General features: G+C 37.6%; 1 long non-coding RNA gene across 37 annotated transcripts; it reads right to left on the minus strand.

The window, feature by feature from the left end:
- LOC126748522 (uncharacterized) lies at window positions 1–18,608 on the minus strand. 37 transcript variants are annotated; one of them, XR_007664750.1, is made up of 11 exons: window positions 17,439–17,523; window positions 15,553–15,801; window positions 13,564–13,739; window positions 11,720–11,927; window positions 11,195–11,351; window positions 10,075–10,458; window positions 7,990–8,437; window positions 7,375–7,624; window positions 5,085–5,199; window positions 1,923–2,172; window positions 856–1,230 (listed from the first exon to the last, which is right to left on the minus strand). It is a non-coding gene; the product is annotated as an uncharacterized LOC126748522 (long non-coding RNA). The 37 variants fall into 37 exon arrangements; XR_007664739.1 differs by lacking the exon at window positions 15,553–15,801 and adding an exon at window positions 16,283–16,532; XR_007664745.1 differs by lacking the exons at window positions 15,553–15,801; window positions 17,439–17,523 and adding an exon at window positions 18,460–18,608.
- Window positions 18,609–22,741: the final 4,133 nt, after the last annotated feature.

The raw sequence follows: 22,741 nt of genomic DNA on the forward strand, positions 1-22,741 counted from the left end.
CCGATAGCTCCCATAGAAGCCGAGATATCGACCTTCAAAGTTTGGGTTTTTTCATTTTTCGGGTATATCCCCCCGTATCGAATTTTTCACCAAAAATTGATTTTTTTCGAAATCAAACTAAGTATACCAGCGTCTTATTTGGATCACCTAGATTACGAAAACACCGGGTTATAACAGGATCCGAGCAGAACTAAGGGAATGAGAGCACTTTAAAAATCCTGAAAAAGTCGTTTTCGACGCCAGTTTTTGAGGCCAAAAATGGGCATCAAAAATGCCATATCTCGGCTATCGTAAGAGCTACGACCTTGCGGATGGTCTCGTTGGATTCAGAATGACGAAACTAAGACAAAACCGTTGGAATTTTTCCGATAGCTCCCATAAAAGCCGAGATATCGACCTTCAAAGTTTGGGTTTTTTCATTTTTCGGGTATACCCCCCCCGTATCGAATTTTTCACCAAAAATTGATTTCTTTCGAAATCAAACTAAGTATACCAGCGTCTTATTTGGATCACCTAGATTACGAAAACACCGGGTTATAACAGGATCCGAGCAGAACTAAGGGAATGAGAGCACTTTGAAAATCCTGAAAAAATCGTTTTTCGGGTATACCCCCCCGTATCGAATTTTTCACCAAAAATTGATTTTTTTCGAAATCAAACTAAGTATACCAGCGTCTTATTTGGATCACCTAGATTACGAAAACACCGGGTTATAACAGGATCCGAGCAGAACTAAGGGAATGAGAGCTCTTTAAAAATCCTGAAAAAGTCGTTTTCGACGTCCGTTTTTGAGGCCAAAAATGGGCATCAAAAATGCCATATCTCGGCTATCGTAAGAGCTACGACCTTGCGGATGATCTCGTTGGATTCAGAATGACGAAACTAAGACAAAACCGTTGGAATTTTCCCGATAGCTCCTATAGAAGCCGAGATATCAACCATCAAAGTTTGGGTTTTTTCATTTTTCGGGTATACCCCCCCGTATCGAATTTTTCACCAAAAATTGATTTTTTTCGAAATCAAACTAAGTATACCAGCGTCTTATTTGGATCACCTAGATTACGAAAACACCGGGTTATAACAGGATCCGAGCAGAACTAAGGGAATGAGAGCACTTTGAAAATCCTGAAAAAGTCGTTTTTCGGGTATACCCCCCCGTATCGAATTTTTCACCAAAAATTGATTTTTTTCGAAATCAAACTAAGTATACCAGCGTCTTATTTGGATCACCTAGATTACGAAAACACCGGGTTATAACAGGATCCGAGCAGAACTAAGGGAATGAGAGCACTTTGAAAATCCTGAAAAAGTCGTTTTCGACGTCCGTTTTTGAGGCAAAAAATGGGCATCAAAAATACCATATCTCGGCTATCGTAAGAGCTACGACCTTGCGGATGGTCTCGTTGGATTCAGAATGACGAATAATCTAGGTGATCCAAATAAGACGCTGGTATACTTAGTTTGATTGATAGTCCCATTGAAAAACGAATTTTTCACCAAAAATTGATTTTTTTCGAAATCAAACTAAGTATACCAGCGTCTTATTTGGATCATCTAGATTACGAAAACACCGGGTTATAACAGGATCCGAGCAGAACTAAGGGAATGAGAGCACTTTGAAAATCCTGAAAAAGTCGTTTTCGACGTCCGTTTTTGAGCTCAAAAATGGGCATCAAAAATGCCATATCTCGGCTATCGTAAGAGCTACGACCTTGCGGATGGTCTCGTTGGATTCAGAATGACGAAACTAAGACAAAACCGTTGGAATTTTCCCGATAGCTCCCATAGAAGCCGAGATATCGACCTTCAAAGTAGTTTGGGTTTTTTCATTTTTCGGGTATACCCCCCCGTATCGAATTTTTCACCAAAAATTGATTTTTTTCGAAATCAAACTAAGTATACCAGCGTCTTATTTGGATCACCTAGATTACGAAAACACCGGGTTATAACAGGATCCGAGCAGAACTAAGGGAATGAGAGCACTTTGAAAATCCTGAAAAAGTCGTTTTCGACGTCCGTTTTTGAGGCCAAAAATGGGCATCAAAAATGCCATATCTCGGCTATCGTAAGAGCTACGACCTTGCGGATGGTCTCGTTGGATTCAGAATGACGAAACTAAGACAAAACCGTTGGAATTTTCCCGATAGCTCCCATAGAAGCCGAGATATCGACCTTCAAAGTAGTTTGGGTTTTTTCATTTTTCGGGTATACCCCCCCGTATCGAATTTTTCACCAAAAATTGATTTTTTTCGAAATCAAACTAAGTATACCAGCGTCTTATTTGGATCACCTAGATTACGAAAACACCGGGTTATAACAGGATCCGAGCAGAACTAAGGGAATGAGAGCACTTTGAAAATCCTGAAAAAGTCGTTTTCGACGTCCGTTTTTGAGGCCAAAAATGGGCATCAAAAATGCCATATCTCGGCTATCGTAAGAGCTACGACCTTGCGGATGGTCTCGTTGGATTCAGAATGACGAAACTAAGACAAAACCGTTGGAATTTTCCCGATAGCTCCCATAGAAGCCGAGATATCGACCATCAAAGTTTGGGTTTTTTCATTTTTCGGGTATACCCCCCCGTATCGAATTTTTCACCAAAATTTGATTTTTTTCGAAATCAAACTAAGTATACCAGCGTCTTATTTGGATCACCTAGATTACGAAAACACCGGGTTATAACAGGATCCGAGCAGAACTAAGGGAATGAGAGCACTTTGAAAATCCTCAAAAAGTCGTTTTCGACGTCCGTTTTTTGGGCCAAAAATGGGCATCAAAAATGCCATATCTCGGCTATCGTAAGAGCTACGACCTTGCGGATGGTCTCGTTGGATTCAGAATGACGAAACTAAGACAAAACTGTTGGAATTTTCCCGATAGCTCCCATAGAAGCCGAGATATCGACCTTCAAAGTTTGGGTTTTTTCATTTTTCGGGTATATCCCCCCGTATCGAATTTTTCACCAAAAATTGATTTTTTTCGAAATCAAACTAAGTATACCAGCGTCTTATTTGGATCACCTAGATTACGAAAACACCGGGTTATAACAGGATCCGAGCAGAACTAAGGGAATGAGAGCACTTTAAAAATCCTGAAAAAATCGTTTTTCGGGTATACCCCCCCGTATCGAATTTTTCACCAAAAATTGATTTTTTTCGAAATCAAACTAAGTATACCAGCGTCTTATTTGGATCACCTAGATTACGAAAACACCGGGTTATAACAGGATCCGAGCAGAACTAAGGGAATGAGAGCACTTTAAAAATCCTGAAAAAGTCGTTTTCGACGTCCGTTTTTGAGGCCAAAAATGGGCATCAAAAATGCCATATCTCGGCTATCGTAAGAGCTACGACCTTGCGGATGGTCTCGTTGGATTCAGAATGACAAAACTAAGACAAAACCGTTGGAATTTTCCCGATAGCTCCTATAGAAGCCGAGATATCGACCATCAAAGTTTGGGTTTTTTTCATTTTTCGGGTATACCCCCCCGTATCGAATTTTTCACCAAAAATTGATTTTTTTCGAAATCAAACTAAGTATACCAGCGTCTTATTTGGATCACCTAGATTACGAAAACACCGGGTTATAACAGGATCCGAGCAGAACTAAGGGAATGAGAGCACTTTGAAAATCCTCAAAAAGTCGTTTTCGACGTCCGTTTTTTGGGCCAAAAATGGGCATCAAAAATGCCATATCTCGGCTATCGTAAGAGCTACGACCTTGCGGATGGTCTCGTTGGATTCAGAATGACGAAACTAAGACAAAACTGTTGGAATTTTCCCGATAGCTCCCATAGAAGCCGAGATATCGACCTTCAAAGTTTGGGTTTTTTCATTTTTCGGGTATATCCCCCCGTATCGAATTTTTCACCAAAAATTGATTTTTTTCGAAATCAAACTAAGTATACCAGCGTCTTATTTGGATCACCTAGATTACGAAAACACCGGGTTATAACAGGATCCGAGCAGAACTAAGGGAATGAGAGCACTTTAAAAATCCTGAAAAAGTCGTTTTCGACGCCAGTTTTTGAGGCCAAAAATGGGCATCAAAAATGCCATATCTCGGCTATCGTAAGAGCTACGACCTTGCGGATGGTCTCGTTGGATTCAGAATGACGAAACTAAGACAAAACCGTTGGAATTTTTCCGATAGCTCCCATAAAAGCCGATATATCGACCTTCAAAGTTTGGGTTTTTTCATTTTTCGGGTATACCCCCCCGTATCGAATTTTTCACCAAAAATTGATTTTTTTCGAAATCAAACTAAGTATACCAGCGTCTTATTTGGATCACCTAGATTACGAAAACACCGGGTTATAACAGGATCCGAGCAGAACTAAGGGAATGAGAGCACTTTGAAAATCCTGAAAAAATCGTTTTTCGGGTATACCCCCCCGTATCGAATTTTTCACCAAAAATTGATTTTTTTCGAAATCAAACTAAGTATACCAGCGTCTTATTTGGATCACCTAGATTACGAAAACACCGGGTTATAACAGGATCCGAGCAGAACTAAGGGAATGAGAGCACTTTAAAAATCCTGAAAAAGTCGTTTTCGACGTCCGTTTTTGAGGCCAAAAATGGGCATCAAAAATGCCATATCTCGGCTATCGTAAGAGCTACGACCTTGCGGATGGTCTCGTTGGATTCAGAATGACAAAACTAAGACAAAACCGTTGGAATTTTCCCGATAGCTCCTATAGAAGCCGAGATATCGACCATCAAAGTTTGGGTTTTTTTCATTTTTCGGGTATACCCCCCCGTATCGAATTTTTCACCAAAAATTGATTTTTTTCGAAATCAAACTAAGTATACCAGCGTCTTATTTGGATCTTCTAGATTACGAAAACACCGGGTTATAACAGGATCCGAGCAGAACTAAGGGAATGAGAGCACTTTGAAAATCCTGAAAAAGTCGTTTTCGACGTCCGTTTTTGAGGCCAAAAATGGGCATCAAAAATGCCATATCTCGGCTATCGTAAGAGCTACGACCTTGCGGATGGTCTCGTTGGATTCAGAATGACGAAACTAAGACAAAACCGTTGGAATTTTTCCGATAGCTCCCATAGAAGTCGAGATATCGACCTTCAAAGTTTGGGTTTTTTCATTTTTCGGGTATACCCCCCCGTATCGAATTTTTCACCAAGAATTGATTTTTTTCGAAATCAAACTAAGTATACCAGCGTCTTATTTGGATCACCTAGATTACGAAAACACCGGGTTATAACAGGATCCGAGCAGAACTAAGGGAATGAGAGCACTTTAAAAATCCTGAAAAAGTCGTTTTCGACGTCCGTTTTTGAGGCCAAAAATGGGCATCAAAAATGCCATATCTCGGCTATCGTAAGAGCTACAACCTTGCGGATGGTCTCGTTGGATTCAGAATGACGAAACTAAGACAAAACCGTTGGAATTTTCCCGATAGCTCCCATAGAAGCCGAGATATCAACCATCAAAGTTTGGGTTTTTTCATTTTTCGGGTATACCCCCCCGTATCGAATTTTTCACCAAAAATTGATTTTTTTCGAAATCAAACTAAGTATACCAGCGTCTTATTTGGATCACCTAGATTACGAAAACACCGGGTTATAACAGGATCCGAGCAGAACTAAGGGAATGAGAGCACTTTAAAAATCCTGAAAAAGTCGTTTTCGACGTCCGTTTTTGAGGCCAAAAATGGGCATCAAAAATGCCATATCTCGGCTATTGTAAGAGCTACGACCTTGCGGATGGTCTCGTTGGATTCAGAATGACGAAACTAAGACAAAACCGTTGGAATTTTCCCGATAGCTCCCATAGAAGCCGAGATATCGACCATCAAAGTTTGGGTTTTTTCATTTTTCGGGTATACCCCCCCGTATCGAATTTTTCACCAAAAATTGATTTTTTTCGAAATCAAACTAAGTATACCAGCGTCTTATTTGGATCACCTAGATTACGAAAACACCGGGTTATAACAGGATCCGAGCAGAACTAAGGGAATGAGAGCACTTTGAAAATCCTCAAAAAGTCGTTTTCGACGTCCGTTTTTTGGGCCAAAAATGGGCATCAAAAATGCCATATCTCGGCTATCGTAAGAGCTACGACCTTGCGGATGGTCTCGTTGGATTCAGAATGACGAAACTAAGACAAAACTGTTGGAATTTTCCCGATAGCTCCCATAGAAGCCGAGATATCGACCTTCAAAGTTTGGGTTTTTTCATTTTTCGGGTATATCCCCCCGTATCGAATTTTTCACCAAAAATTGATTTTTTTCGAAATCAAACTAAGTATACCAGCGTCTTATTTGGATCACCTAGATTACGAAAACACCGGGTTATAACAGGATCCGAGCAGAACTAAGGGAATGAGAGCACTTTAAAAATCCTGAAAAAGTCGTTTTCGACGCCAGTTTTTGAGGCCAAAAATGGGCATCAAAAATGCCATATCTCGGCTATCGTAAGAGCTACGACCTTGCGGATGGTCTCGTTGGATTCAGAATGACGAAACTAAGACAAAACCGTTGGAATTTTTCCGATAGCTCCCATAAAAGCCGAGATATCGACCTTCAAAGTTTGGGTTTTTTCATTTTTCGGGTATACCCCCCCGTATCGAATTTTTCACCAAAAATTGATTTTTTTCGAAATCAAACTAAGTATACCAGCGTCTTATTTGGATCACCTAGATTACGAAAACACCGGGTTATAACAGGATCCGAGCAGAACTAAGGGAATGAGAGCACTTTGAAAATCCTGAAAAAATCGTTTTTCGGGTATACCCCCCCGTATCGAATTTTTCACCAAATATTGATTTTTTTCGAAATCAAACTAAGTATACCAGCGTCTTATTTGGATCACCTAGATTACGAAAACACCGGGTTATAACAGGATCCGAGCAGAACTAAGGGAATGAGAGCTCTTTAAAAATCCTGAAAAAGTCGTTTTCGACGTCCGTTTTTGAGGCCAAAAATGGGCATCAAAAATGCCATATCTCGGCTATCGTAAGAGCTACGACCTTGCGGATGATCTCGTTGGATTCAGAATGACGAAACTAAGACAAAACCGTTGGAATTTTCCCGATAGCTCCTATAGAAGCCGAGATATCAACCATCAAAGTTTGGGTTTTTTCATTTTTCGGGTATACCCCCCGTATCGAATTTTTCACCAAAAATTGATTTTTTTCGAAATCAAACTAAGTATACCAGCGTCTTATTTGGATCACCTAGATTACGAAAACACCGGGTTATAACAGGATCCGAGCAGAACTAAGGGAATGAGAGCACTTTGAAAATCCTGAAAAAGTCGTTTTTCGGGTATACCCCCCGTATCGAATTTTTCACCAAAAATTGATTTTTTTCGAAATCAAACTAAGTATACCAGCGTCTTATTTGGATCACCTAGATTACGAAAACACCGGGTTATAACAGGATCCGAGCAGAACTAAGGGAATGAGAGCACTTTGAAAATCCTGAAAAAGTCGTTTTCGACGTCCGTTTTTGAGGCCAAAAATGGGCATCAAAAATGCCATATCTCGGCTATCGTAAGAGCTACGACCTTGCGGATGGTCTCGTTGGATTCAGAATGACGAAACTAAGACAAAACTGTTGGAATTTTCCCGATAGCTCCCATAGAAGCCGAGATATCGACCTTCAAAGTTTGGGTTTTTTCATTTTTCGGGTATATCCCCCCGTATCGAATTTTTCACCAAAAATTGATTTTTTTCGAAATCAAACTAAGTATACCAGCGTCTTATTTGGATCACCTAGATTACGAAAACACCGGGTTATAACAGGATCCGAGCAGAACTAAGGGAATGAGAGCACTTTAAAAATCCTGAAAAAGTCGTTTTCGACGCCAGTTTTTGAGGCCAAAAATGGGCATCAAAAATGCCATATCTCGGCTATCGTAAGAGCTACGACCTTGCGGATGGTCTCGTTGGATTCAGGATGACGAAACTAAGACAAAACCGTTGGAATTTTCCCGATAGCTCCTATAGAAGCCGAGATATCAACCATCAAAGTTTGGGTTTTTTCATTTTTCGGGTATACCCCCCCGTATCGAATTTTTCACCAAAAATTGATTTTTTTCGAAATCAAACTAAGTATACCAGCGTCTTATTTGGATCACCTAGATTACGAAAACACCGGGTTATAACAGGATCCGAGCAGAACTAAGGGAATGAGAGCACTTTGAAAATCCTGAAAAAGTCGTTTTTCGGGTATACCCCCCCGTATCGAATTTTTCACCAAAAATTGATTTTTTTCGAAATCAAACTAAGTATACCAGCGTCTTATTTGGATCACCTAGATTACGAAAACACCGGGTTATAACAGGATCCGAGCAGAACTAAGGGAATGAGAGCACTTTGAAAATCCTGAAAAAGTCGTTTTCGACGTCCGTTTTTGAGGCCAAAAATGGGCATCAAAAATGCCATATCTCGGCTATCGTAAGAGCTACGACCTTGCGGATGGTCTCGTTGGATTCAGAATGACGAAACTAAGACAAAACCGTTGGAATTTTCCCGATAGCTCCCATAGAAGCCGAGATATCGACCATCAAAGTTTGGGTTTTTTCATTTTTCGGGTATACCCCCCCGTATCGAATTTTTCACCAAAATTTGATTTTTTTCGAAATCAAACTAAGTATACCAGCGTCTTATTTGGATCACCTAGATTACGAAAACACCGGGTTATAACAGGATCCGAGCAGAACTAAGGGAATGAGAGCACTTTGAAAATCCTCAAAAAGTCGTTTTCGACGTCCGTTTTTTGGGCCAAAAATGGGCATCAAAAATGCCATATCTCGGCTATCGTAAGAGCTACGACCTTGCGGATGGTCTCGTTGGATTCAGAATGACGAAACTAAGACAAAACTGTTGGAATTTTCCCGATAGCTCCCATAGAAGCCGAGATATCGACCTTCAAAGTTTGGGTTTTTTCATTTTTCGGGTATATCCCCCCGTATCGAATTTTTCACCAAAAATTGATTTTTTTCGAAATCAAACTAAGTATACCAGCGTCTTATTTGGATCACCTAGATTACGAAAACACCGGGTTATAACAGGATCCGAGCAGAACTAAGGGAATGAGAGCACTTTAAAAATCCTGAAAAAGTCGTTTTCGACGCCAGTTTTTGAGGCCAAAAATGGGCATCAAAAATGCCATATCTCGGCTATCGTAAGAGCTACGACCTTGCGGATGGTCTCGTTGGATTCAGAATGACGAAACTAAGACAAAACCGTTGGAATTTTTCCGATAGCTCCCATAAAAGCCGATATATCGACCTTCAAAGTTTGGGTTTTTTCATTTTTCGGGTATACCCCCCCGTATCGAATTTTTCACCAAAAATTGATTTTTTTCGAAATCAAACTAAGTATACCAGCGTCTTATTTGGATCACCTAGATTACGAAAACACCGGGTTATAACAGGATCCGAGCAGAACTAAGGGAATGAGAGCACTTTGAAAATCCTGAAAAAATCGTTTTTCGGGTATACCCCCCCGTATCGAATTTTTCACCAAAAATTGATTTTTTTCGAAATCAAACTAAGTATACCAGCGTCTTATTTGGATCACCTAGATTACGAAAACACCGGGTTATAACAGGATCCGAGCAGAACTAAGGGAATGAGAGCACTTTAAAAATCCTGAAAAAGTCGTTTTCGACGTCCGTTTTTGAGGCCAAAAATGGGCATCAAAAATGCCATATCTCGGCTATCGTAAGAGCTACGACCTTGCGGATGGTCTCGTTGGATTCAGAATGACAAAACTAAGACAAAACCGTTGGAATTTTCCCGATAGCTCCTATAGAAGCCGAGATATCGACCATCAAAGTTTGGGTTTTTTTCATTTTTCGGGTATACCCCCCCGTATCGAATTTTTCACCAAAAATTGATTTTTTTCGAAATCAAACTAAGTATACCAGCGTCTTATTTGGATCACCTAGATTACGAAAACACCGGGTTATAACAGGATCCGAGCAGAACTAAGGGAATGAGAGGACTTTGAAAATCCTGAAAAAGTCGTTTTCGACGTCCGTTTTTGAGGCCAAAAATGGGCATCAAAAATGCCATATCTCGGCTATCGTAAGAGCTACAACCTTGCGGATGGTCTCGTTGGATTCAGAATGACGAAACTAAGACAAAACCGTTGGAATTTTCCCGATAGCTCCCATAGAAGCCGAGATATCAACCATCAAAGTTTGGGTTTTTTCATTTTTCGGGTATACCCCCCCGTATCGAATTTTTCACCAAAAATTGATTTTTTTCGAAATCAAACTAAGTATACCAGCGTCTTATTTGGATCACCTAGATTACGAAAACACCGGGTTATAACAGGATCCGAGCAGAACTAAGGGAATGAGAGCACTTTGAAAATCCTGAAAAAGTCGTTTTTCGGGTATACCCCCCCGTATCGAATTTTTCACCAAAAATTGATTTTTTTCGAAATCAAACTAAGTATACCAGCGTCTTATTTGGATCACCTAGATTACGAAAACACCGGGTTATAACAGGATCCAAGCAGAACTAAGGGAATGAGAGCACTTTGAAAATCCTGAAAAAGTCGTTTTCGACGTCCGTTTTTGAGGCCAAAAATGGGCATCAAAAATGCCATATCTCGGCTATCGTAAGAGCTACGACCTTGCGGATGGTCTCGTTGGATTCAGAATGACGAAACTAAGACAAAACCGTTGGAATTTTCCCGATAGCTCCCATAGAAGCCGAGATATCGACCTTCAAAGTAGTTTGGGTTTTTTCATTTTTCGGGTATACCCCCCCGTATCGAATTTTTCACCAAAAATTGATTTTTTTCGAAATCAAACTAAGTATACCAGCGTCTTATTTGGATCACCTAGATTACGAAAACACCGGGTTATAACAGGATCCGAGCAGAACTAAGGGAATGAGAGCACTTTAAAAATCCTGAAAAAGTCGTTTTCGACGTCCGTTTTTGAGGCCAAAAATGGGCATCAAAAATGCCATATCTCGGCTATTGTAAGAGCTACGACCTTGCGGATGGTCTCGTTGGATTCAGAATGACGAAACTAAGACAAAACCGTTGGAATTTTCCCGATAGCTCCCATAGAAGCCGAGATATCGACCTTCAAAGTAGTTTGGGTTTTTTCATTTTTCGGGTATACCCCCCCGTATCGAATTTTTCACCAAAAATTGATTTTTTTCGAAATCAAACTAAGTATACCAGCGTCTTATTTGGATCACCTAGATTACGAAAACACCGGGTTATAACAGGATCCGAGCAGAACTAAGGGAATGAGAGCACTTTGAAAATCCTCAAAAAGTCGTTTTCGACGTCCGTTTTTTGGGCCAAAAATGGGCATCAAAAATGCCATATCTCGGCTATCGTAAGAGCTACGACCTTGCGGATGGTCTCGTTGGATTCAGAATGACGAAACTAAGACAAAACCGTTGGAATTTTCCCGATAGCTCCCATAGAAGCCGAGATATCGACCTTCAAAGTAGTTTGGGTTTTTTCATTTTTCGGGTATACCCCCCCGTATCGAATTTTTCACCAAAAATTGATTTTTTTCGAAATCAAACTAAGTATACCAGCGTCTTATTTGGATCACCTAGATTACGAAAACACCGGGTTATAACAGGATCCGAGCAGAACTAAGGGAATGAGAGCACTTTAAAAATCCTGAAAAAGTCGTTTTCGACGTCCGTTTTTGAGGCCAAAAATGGGCATCAAAAATGCCATATCTCGGCTATTGTAAGAGCTACGACCTTGCGGATGGTCTCGTTGGATTCAGAATGACGAAACTAAGACAAAACCGTTGGAATTTTCCCGATAGCTCCCATAGAAGCCGAGATATCGACCATCAAAGTTTGGGTTTTTTCATTTTTCGGGTATACCCCCCCGTATCGAATTTTTCACCAAAAATTGATTTTTTTCGAAATCAAACTAAGTATACCAGCGTCTTATTTGGATCACCTAGATTACGAAAACACCGGGTTATAACAGGATCCGAGCAGAACTAAGGGAATGAGAGCACTTTGAAAATCCTCAAAAAGTCGTTTTCGACGTCCGTTTTTTGGGCCAAAAATGGGCATCAAAAATGCCATATCTCGGCTATCGTAAGAGCTACGACCTTGCGGATGGTCTCGTTGGATTCAGAATGACGAAACTAAGACAAAACTGTTGGAATTTTCCCGATAGCTCCCATAGAAGCCGAGATATCGACCTTCAAAGTTTGGGTTTTTTCATTTTTCGGGTATATCCCCCCGTATCGAATTTTTCACCAAAAATTGATTTTTTTCGAAATCAAACTAAGTATACCAGCGTCTTATTTGGATCACCTAGATTACGAAAACACCGGGTTATAACAGGATCCGAGCAGAACTAAGGGAATGAGAGCACTTTAAAAATCCTGAAAAAGTCGTTTTCGACGTCCGTTTTTGAGGCCAAAAATGGGCATCAAAAATGCCATATCTCGGCTATTGTAAGAGCTACGACCTTGCGGATGGTCTCGTTGGATTCAGAATGACGAAACTAAGACAAAACCGTTGGAATTTTCCCGATAGCTCCCATAGAAGCCGAGATATCGACCATCAAAGTTTGGGTTTTTTCATTTTTCGGGTATACCCCCCCGTATCGAATTTTTCACCAAAAATTGATTTTTTTCAAAATCAAACTAAGTATACCAGCGTCTTATTTGGATCACCTAGATTACGAAAACACCGGGTTATAACAGGATCCGAGCAGAACTAAGGGAATGAGAGCACTTTGAAAATCCTCAAAAAGTCGTTTTCGACGTCCGTTTTTTGGGCCAAAAATGGGCATCAAAAATGCCATATCTCGGCTATCGTAAGAGCTACGACCTTGCGGATGGTCTCGTTGGATTCAGAATGACGAAACTAAGACAAAACTGTTGGAATTTTCCCGATAGCTCCCATAGAAGCCGAGATATCGACCTTCAAAGTTTGGGTTTTTTCATTTTTCGGGTATATCCCCCCGTATCGAATTTTTCACCAAAAATTGATTTTTTTCGAAATCAAACTAAGTATACCAGCGTCTTATTTGGATCACCTAGATTACGAAAACACCGGGTTATAACAGGATCCGAGCAGAACTAAGGGAATGAGAGCACTTTAAAAATCCTGAAAAAGTCGTTTTCGACGCCAGTTTTTGAGGCCAAAAATGGGCATCAAAAATGCCATATCTCGGCTATCGTAAGAGCTACGACCTTGCGGATGGTCTCGTTGGATTCAGAATGACGAAACTAAGACAAAACCGTTGGAATTTTTCCGATAGCTCCCATAAAAGCGGAGATATCGACCTTCAAAGTTTGGGTTTTTTCATTTTTCGGGTATACCCCCCCGTATCGAATTTTTCACCAAAAATTGATTTTTTTCGAAATCAAACTAAGTATACCAGCGTCTTATTTGGATCACCTAGATTACGAAAACACCGGGTTATAACAGGATCCGAGCAGAACTAAGGGAATGAGAGCACTTTGAAAATCCTGAAAAAATCGTTTTTCGGGTATACCCCCCCGTATCGAATTTTTCACCAAAAATTGATTTTTTTCGAAATCAAACTAAGTATACCAGCGTCTTATTTGGATCACCTAGATTACGAAAACACCGGGTTATAACAGGATCCGAGCAGAACTAAGGGAATGAGAGCACTTTGAAAATCCTGAAAAAGTCGTTTTTCGGGTATACCCCCCCGTATCGAATTTTTCACCAAAAATTGATTTTTTTCGAAATCAAACTAAGTATACCAGCGTCTTATTTGGATCACCTAGATTACGAAAACACCGGGTTATAACAGGATCCGAGCAGAACTAAGGGAATGAGAGCACTTTAAAAATCCTGAAAAAGTCGTTTTCGACGCCAGTTTTTGAGGCCAAAAATGAGCATCAAAAATGCCATATCTCGGCTATCGTAAGAGCTACGACCTTGCGGATGGTCTCGTTGGATTCAGAATGACGAAACTAAGACAAAACCGTTGGAATTTTTCCGATAGCTCCCATAAAAGCCGAGATATCGACCTTCAAAGTTTGGGTTTTTTCATTTTTCGGGTATACCCCCTCGTATCGAATTTTTCACCAAAAATTGATTTTTTTCGAAATCAAACTAAGTATACCAGCGTCTTATTTGGATCACCTAGATTACGAAAACACCGGGTTATAACAGGATCCGAGCAGAACTAAGGGAATGAGAGCACTTTGAAAATCCTGAAAAAATCGTTTTTCGGGTATACCCCCCCGTATCGAATTTTTCACCAAAAATTGATTTTTTTCGAAATCAAACTAAGTATACCAGCGTCTTATTTGGATCACCTAGATTACGAAAACACCGGGTTATAACAGGATCCGAGCAGAACTAAGGGAATGAGAGCACTTTGAAAATCCTGAAAAAGTCGTTTTCGACGTCCGTTTTTGAGGCCAAAAATGGGCATCAAAAATGCCATATCTCGGCTATCGTAAGAGCTACGACCTTGCGGATGGTCTCGTTGGATTCAGAATGACGAAACTAAGACAAAACCGTTGGAATTTTCCCGATAGCTCCCATAGAAGCCGAGATATCGACCATCAAAGTTTGGGTTTTTTCATTTTTGGGGTATACCCCCCCGTATCGAATTTTTCACCAAAAATTGATTTTTTTCGAAATCAAACTAAGTATACCAGCGTCTTATTTGGATCACCTAGATTACGAAAACACCGGGTTATAACAGGATCCGAGCAGAACTAAGGGAATGAGAGCACTTTGAAAATCCTGAAAAAGTCGTTTTCGACGTCCGTTTTTGAGGCCAAAAATGGGCATCAAAAATGCCATATCTCGGCTATCGTAAGAGCTACGACCTTGCGGATGGTCTCGTTGGATTCAGAATGACGAAACTAAGACAAAACCGTTGGAATTTTTCCGATAGCTCCCATAAAAGCCGATATATCGACCTTCAAAGTTTGGGTTTTTTCATTTTTCGGGTATACCCCCCCGTATCGAATTTTTCACCAAAAATTGATTTTTTTCGAAATCAAACTAAGTATACCAGCGTCTTATTTGGATCACCTAGATTACGAAAACACCGGGTTATAACAGGATCCGAGCAGAACTAAGGGAATGAGAGCACTTTGAAAATCCTGAAAAAATCGTTTTTTCGGGTATACCCCCCCGTATCGAATTTTTCACCAAAAATTGATTTTTTTCGAAATCAAACTAAGTATACCAGCGTCTTATTTGGATCACCTAGATTACGAAAACACCGGGTTATAACAGGATCCGAGCAGAACTAAGGGAATGAGAGCACTTTAAAAATCCTGAAAAAGTCGTTTTCGACGTCCGTTTTTGAGGCCAAAAATGGGCATCAAAAATGCCATATCTCGGCTATCGTAAGAGCTACGACCTTGCGGATGGTCTCGTTGGATTCAGAATGACAAAACTAAGACAAAACCGTTGGAATTTTCCCGATAGCTCCTATAGAAGCCGAGATAACGACCATCAAAGTTTGGGTTTTTTCATTTTTCGGGTATACCCCCTCGTATCGAATTTTTCACCAAAAATTGATTTTTTTCGAAATCAAACTAAGTATACCAGCGTCTTATTTGGATCACCTAGATTACGAAAACACCGGGTTATAACAGGATCCGAGCAGAACTAAGGGAATGAGAGCACTTTGAAAATCCTGAAAAAGTCGTTTTCGACGTCCGTTTTTGAGGCCAAAATGGGCATCAAAAATGCCATATCTCGGCTATCGTAAGAGCTACGACCTTGCGGATGGTCTCGTTGGATTCAGAATGACGAAACTAAGACAAAACCGTTGGAATTTTTCCGATAGCTCCCATAGAAGTCGAGATATCGACCTTCAAAGTTTGGGTTTTTTCATTTTTCGGGTATACCCCCCCGTATCACACATCTCGTGAGAGTATTGATTTTTTTCGAAATCAAACTAAGTATACCAGCGTCTTATTTGGATCACCTAGATTACGAAAACACCGGGTTATAACAGGATCCGAGCAGAACTAAGGGAATGAGAGCACTTTAAAAATCCTGAAAAAGTCGTTTTCGACGTCCGTTTTTGAGGCCAAAAATGGGCATCAAAAATGCCATATCTCGGCTATCGTAAGAGCTACGACCTTGCGGATGGTCTCGTTGGATTCAGAATGACAAAACTAAGACAAAACCGTTGGAATTTTCCCGATAGCTCCTATAGAAGCCGAGATATCGACCATCAAAGTTTGGGTTTTTTCATTTTTCGGGTATACCCCCCCGTATCGAATTTTTCACCAAAAATTGATTTTTTTCGAAATCAAACTAAGTATACCAGCGTCTTATTTGGATCACCTAGATTACGAAAACACCGGGTTATAACAGGATCCGAGCAGAACTAAGGGAATGAGAGCACTTTGAAAATCCTGAAAAAGTCGTTTTCGACGTCCGTTTTTGAGGCCAAAAATGGGCATCAAAAATGCCATATCTCGGCTATCGTAAGAGCTACGACCTTGCGGATGGTCTCGTTGGATTCAGAATGACGAAACTAAGACAAAACCGTTGGAATTTTTCCGATAGCTCCCATAGAAGTCGAGATATCGACCTTCAAAGTTTGGGTTTTTTCATTTTTCGGGTATACCCCCCCGTATCGAATTTTTCACCAAGAATTGATTTTTTTCGAAATCAAACTAAGTATACCAGCGTCTTATTTGGATCACCTAGATTACAAAAACACCGGGTTATAACAGGATCCGAGCAGAACTAAGGGAATGAGAGGACTTTGAAAATCCTGAAAGAGTCGTTTTCGACGTCCGTTTTTGAGGCCAAAAATGGGCATCAAAAATGCCATATCTCGGCTATCGTAAGAGCTACAACCTTGCGGATGGTCTCGTTGGATTCAGAATGACGAAACTAAGACAAAACCGTTGGAATTTTCCCGATAGCTCCCATAGAAGCCGAGATATCAACCATCAAAATTTGGGTTTTTTCATTTTTCGGGTATACCCCCCCGTATCGAATTTTTCACCAAAAATTGATTTTTTTCGAAATCAAACTAAGTATACCAGCGTCTTATTTGGATCACCTAGATTACGAAAACACCGGGTTATAACAGGATCCGAGCAGAACTAAGGGAATGAGAGCACTTTGAAAATCCTGAAAAAGTCGTTTTTCGGGTATACCCCCCCGTATCGAATTTTTCACCAAAAATTGATTTTTTTCGAAATCAAACTAAGTATACCAGCGTCTTATTTGGATCACCTAGATTACGAAAACACCGGGTTATAACAGGATCCGAGCAGAACTAAGGGAATGAGAGCACTTTGAAAATCCTGAAAAAGTCGTTTTCGACGTCCGTTTTTGAGGCCAAAAATGGGCATCAAAAATGCCATATCTCGGCTATTGTAAGAGCTACGACCTTGCGGATGGTCTCGTTGGATTCAGAATGACGAAACTTAGACAAAACCGTTGGAATTTTCCCGATAGCTCCCATAGAAGCCGAGATATCGACCATCAAAGTTTGGGTTTTTTCATTTTTCGGGTATACCCCCCGGATCGAATTTTTCACCAAAAATTGATTTTTTTCGAAATCAAACTAAGTATACCAGCGTCTTATTTGGATCACCTAGATTACGAAAACACCGGGTTATAACAGGATCCGAGCAGAACTAAGGGAATGAGAGCACTTTGAAAATCCTCAAAAAGTCGTTTTCGACGTCCGTTTTTTGGGCCAAAAATGGGCATCAAAAATGCCATATCTCGGCTATCGTAAGAGCTACGACCTTGCGGATGGTCTCGTTGGATTCAGAATGACGAAACTAAGACAAAACCGTTGGAATTTTTCCGATAGCTCCCATAAAAGCCGAGATATCGACCTTCAAAGTTTGGGTTTTTTTCATTTTTCGGGTATACCCCCCCGTATCGAATTTTTCACCAAAAATTGATTTTTTTCGAAATCAAACTAAGTATACCAGCGTCTTATTTGGATCACCTAGATTACGAAAACACCGGGTTATAACAGGATCCGAGCAGAACTAAGGGAATGAGAGCACTTTAAAAATCCTGAAAAAGTCGTTTTCGACGCCAGTTTTTGAGGCCAAAAATGGGCATCAAAAATGCCATATCTCGGCTATCGTAAGAGCTACGACCTTGCGGATGGTCTCGTTGGATTCAGAATGACGAAACTAAGACAAAACCGTTGGAATTTTTCCGATAGCTCCCATAAAAGCCGAGATATCGACCTTCAAAGTTTGGGTTTTTTCATTTTTCGGGTATACCCCCCCGTATCGAATTTTTCACCAAAAATTGATTTTTTTCTAAATCAAACTAAGTATACCAGCGTCTTATTTGGATCACCTAGATTACGAAAACACCGGGTTATAACAGGATCCGAGCAGAACTAAGGGAATGAGAGCACTTTGAAAATCCTGAAAAAATCGTTTTTCGGGTATACCCCCCCGTATCGAATTTTTCACCAAAAATTGATTTTTTTCGAAATCAAACTAAGTATACCAGCGTCTTATTTGGATCACCTAGATTACGAAAACACCGGGTTATAACAGGATCCGAGCAGAACTAAGGGAATGAGAGCACTTTGAAAATCCTGAAAAAGTCGTTTTCGACGTCCGTTTTTGAGGCCAAAAATGGGCATCAAAAATGCCATATCTCGGCTATCGTAAGAGCTACGACCTTGCGGATGGTCTCGTTGGATTCAGAATGACGAAACTAAGACAAAACTGTTGGAATTTTCCCGATAGCTCCCATAGAAGCCGAGATATCGACCTTCAAAGTTTGGGTTTTTTCATTTTTCGGGTATATCCCCCCGTATCGAATTTTTCACCAAAAATTGATTTTTTTCGAAATCAAACTAAGTATACCAGCGTCTTATTTGGATCACCTAGATTACGAAAACACTGGGTTATAACAGGATCCGAGCAGAACTAAGGGAATGAGAGCACTTTAAAAATCCTGAAAAAGTCGTTTTCGACGCCAGTTTTTGAGGCCAAAAATGGGCATCAAAAATGCCATATCTCGGCTATCGTAAGAGCTACGACCTTGCGGATGGTCTCGTTAGATTCAGAATGACGAAACTAAGACAAAACCGTTGGAATTTTTCCGATAGCTCCCATAGAAGCCGAGATATCGACCTTCAAAGTTTGGGTTTTTTTCATTTTTCGGGTATACCCCCCCGTATCGAATTTTTCACCAAAAATTGATTTTTTTCAAAATCAAACTAAGTATACCAGCGTCTTATTTGGATCACCTAGATTACGAAAACACCGGGTTATAACAGGATCCGAGCAGATCTAAGGGAATGAGAGCACTTTGAAAATCCTGAAAAAGTCGTTTTCGACGTCCGTTTTTGAGGCCAAAAATGGGCATCAAAAATGCCATATCTCGGCTATAAACTTCAAAAATTAAATTGGAATCAAATAGGACAATGCTGTAATGATTAATTGTTCTATTTTCTTAACCCTGGTTGTGTCCAAAACTTAAAAAGGATCATTTGGGTCACTTGTATAACCTAAATATTAATTTTAAAATAAATTTGAATAATAGATAACCGTAATTGAGTGAGATATGACTATTTTTATTAAAAACAATAAATGGAAATATTTTTAAAAATCATTTAGGGTTAATCAAATTATATCTAAAAATTGAATTAAAATTAAATCGGAACAATCGCCAACGCTATTAGTTATATTTTCTTAACTCTGGTGGTGTTCAAACCGTAAAAAACATCATTTGGCTATCTCGTATATGCGAAATAGTAAATTTAAATTATATTCGAATAATAGATAACAGTAATAGAGTGAGATAAAATTATTTTTTTAAAAAACAATTCATAAGAAAAATTTTAAAAATAATTTACAGTACATTAAATTAACTTCAAAAATTAAATTGGAATCAAATCGGACAATGCTGTAATGATTAATTGTTCTATTTTCTTAACCCTGGTTATGCCCAAAACTTAAAAAGGGTCATTTGGGTCACTTGTATAACCTAAATAATAATTTTAAATTATATTTGAATAACAGATAACCGTAATTGAGTGAGATATAATTCGTATTTAATATAATGAGAAAAAAAACAATTCATAAGAAAAATTTTTAAAATAATTTACAGTACATTAAATGAACTTCAAAAATTAAATTGGAGTTAAATCGGACAATATTATAATGATTAATGGTTCTATTTTCTTAACCCTTCTTATGTCCAAAACTTAACAAGGATCATTTGGGTCATCTTGTATAACCTAAATATTCATTTTAAAATAAATTTGAATAATAGATAACCGTAATTGAGTGAGATATGACTATTTTTTTTAAACACAATACATGAAAATATTTTTAAAAATCATTTAGGGTTAATCAAATTATATCTAAAAATTAAATTAAAATTAAATCGGAACAATCGTTAACGCTATTAGTTATTGTATTTTCTTAACTCTGGTTGTGTTCAAACCGTAAAAAGCATCATGTGGCTATCTCGTATATGCGAAATAGTAAATTTAAATTATATTTGAATAATAGATAACAGTAATAGAGTGAAATATGTTTTTTTTTTAAAAACAATACATCAGAAAATTTAAATTTAAATTTAAAATAAATTTGAATAATAGATAACCGTAATTGAGTGAGATATAACTATTTTTTTTAAAAACAATACATGAAAATATTTTTAAAAATCATTTAGGGTTAATCAAATTATATCTAAAAATTGAAATAAAATTAAATCGGAACTATCGCCAACGCTATTAGTTATTATATTTTCTTAATTCTGGTTGTGTTCAAACCGTAAAAAACATCATTTGGCTATCTTGTATATGCGAAATAGTAAATTTAAATTATATTCGAATAATAGATAACAGTAATAGAGTGAGATATAATTATTTTTTTAAAAAACAATTAATAAAAAAAATTTAAAAATAATTTACATTACATCAAATGAACTTGAAAAATTAAATTGGAGTCAAATCGGACAATGCTATAATGATTAATTGTTCTATTTTCTTAACCCTGGTTATGTCCAAAACTTAAAAAAGATTATTTGGGTCATCTTGTATAACCTAAATATTAATTTTAAAATACATTTGAATAATAGATAACCGTAATTCAGTGAGATATGAGTATGTTTTTTAAACCCAATACATTAAAATATTTTTAAAAATCATTTAGGGTTAATCAAATTATATCTAAAAATTTAATCGGAACAATCGTTAACGCTATTAGTTATTATATTTTCTTAATTCTGGTTGTGTTCAAACCGTAAAAAACATCATTTGGTTATTTTGTATATGCGAAATAGTAAATTTAAATTATATTCGAATAATAGATAACAGTTATTACTGTTATCTATACTGTTATCTATTTTAAAAAAATTATTATATCTCACTCTATTGAGTGAGATATAATTATTTTTTTTTAAAACAATTCATAAGAAAAATTTTAAAAATAATTTACAGTACATTAAATAAACTTCAAAAATTAAATTGGAATCAAATCGGACAATGCTGTAATGATTAATTGTTCTATTTTCTTAACCCTGGTTGTGTCCAAAACTTAAAAACGATCATTTGGGTCACTTGTATAACCTAAATATTAATTTTAAAATAAATTTGAATAATAGATAACCGTAATTGAGTGAGATATGACTATTTTTATTAAAAACAATACATGAAAATATTTTTAAAAATCATTTAGGGTTAATCAAATTATATCTAAAAATTTAATTAAAATTAAATCGGAACAATCGCCAACGCTATTAGTTATATTTTCTTAACTCTGGTGGTGTTCAAACCGTAAAAAACATCATTTGGCTATCTCGTATATGCGAAATAGTAAATTTAAATTATATTCGAATAATAGATAACAGTAATAGAGTGAGATAAAATTATTTTTTTAAAAAACAATTCATAAGAAATATTTTAAAAATAATTTACAGTACATTAAATGAACTTCAAAAATTTAATTGGAATCAAATCGGAAAATGCTATAATGATTAACTGTTCTATTTTCTTAACCCTGGTTATGTCCAAAACTTAAAAAGGATCATTTGGGTCATCTTGTATAACCTAAATATTCATTTTAAAATAAATTTGAAAAATAGATAACCGTAATTGAGTGAGATATGTCTATTTTTTTTAAACACAATATATAAAAATATTTTTAAAAATCATTTAGGGTTAATCAAATTATATCTAAAAATTAAATCGGAACAATCGTTACCGCTATTAGTTATTACATTTTCTTAACTCTGGTTGTGTTCAAACCATAAAAAACATAATTTGGCTATCTTGTATATGCGAAATAGTAAATTTAAATTATAATCGAATAATAAATAACAGTAATAGAGTGAGATATAATTATTTTTTTAAAAAACAATTCATAAGAAAAATTTTAAAAATAATTTACAGTACATTAAATGAACTTCAAAAATTAAATTGGAATCAAATCGGACAATGCTGTAATGATTAATTGTTTTATTTTCTTAACCCTGGTTATGTCCAAAACTTAAAAAACATCATTTGGGTCATCTTGTATAACCTAAATATTAATTTTAAAATAAATTTGAATAATAGATAACCGTAATTGAGTAAGATATGACTATTTTTTTTAAACACAATACATTAAAATTATTTTAAAAATCATTTAGGGTTAATCAAATTATATCTAAAAATTAAATCGGAACAATCGTTAACGCTATTAGTTATTACATTTTCTTAACTCTGGTTGTGTTCAAACCGTAAAAAACATCATTTGGCTATCTTGTATATGCGAAATAGTAAATTTAAATTACATTCGAATAATAGAT

Source organism: Anthonomus grandis, chromosome 22, assembly GCF_022605725.1.
Source record: "Anthonomus grandis grandis chromosome 22, icAntGran1.3, whole genome shotgun sequence".
NCBI lineage: Eukaryota > Metazoa > Arthropoda > Insecta > Coleoptera > Curculionidae > Anthonomus > Anthonomus grandis.